The sequence below is a fragment of the Penaeus monodon genome, chromosome 15, assembly GCF_015228065.2.
Source record: "Penaeus monodon isolate SGIC_2016 chromosome 15, NSTDA_Pmon_1, whole genome shotgun sequence".
NCBI lineage: Eukaryota > Metazoa > Arthropoda > Malacostraca > Decapoda > Penaeidae > Penaeus > Penaeus monodon.
The window spans coordinates 34,924,020-34,924,399 of record NC_051400.1 but is presented as its reverse complement, the minus strand read 5'-3'; the positions used below and the strand labels follow the sequence as shown (position 1 = coordinate 34,924,399).

The following is a 380-nucleotide window of genomic DNA, read 5'->3' as shown; positions in this document are numbered from 1 at the left end:
TATTTGAAAGATAGATAAGTAAATAAGTTACTCTCTTTCATGTTCTTCTGTCTCTTCACCTTTATCTGTCTCATCTATTTTTCTTACTCTTTCTGTTCTCCTTCCTCCTTCTTCCTCTTCCCCTTCCTTTCTTCTTCCTCCTCATACTCCTCTACCCCTTCCTCCCTTCGTCATTTCACATTTCTTTCTTCCTTCTATTCCTCCTCATTCACTCTCCATTTACCTTATTCGCCCGGTCGAGTTCCAGTATTGACGTCGACATGCATGCCATCTATTAACTGTGACTGTATCACTCAGGGAACCTAGACTTTCTACAACCCGGATTTATGAGTAAGATTTTTTTTCCGGGTGATTTACCGGTGAAACAGACTAACGGGATT

At 40.8% G+C, this 380-nt stretch overlaps 1 protein-coding gene across 2 annotated transcripts in view; it reads right to left on the bottom strand.

The window, feature by feature from the left end:
* LOC119581979 overlaps positions 1–380 on the bottom strand; it is a 42,572-nt gene that overhangs the window by 8,934 nt on the left and 33,258 nt on the right. The window lies entirely within an intron of this gene.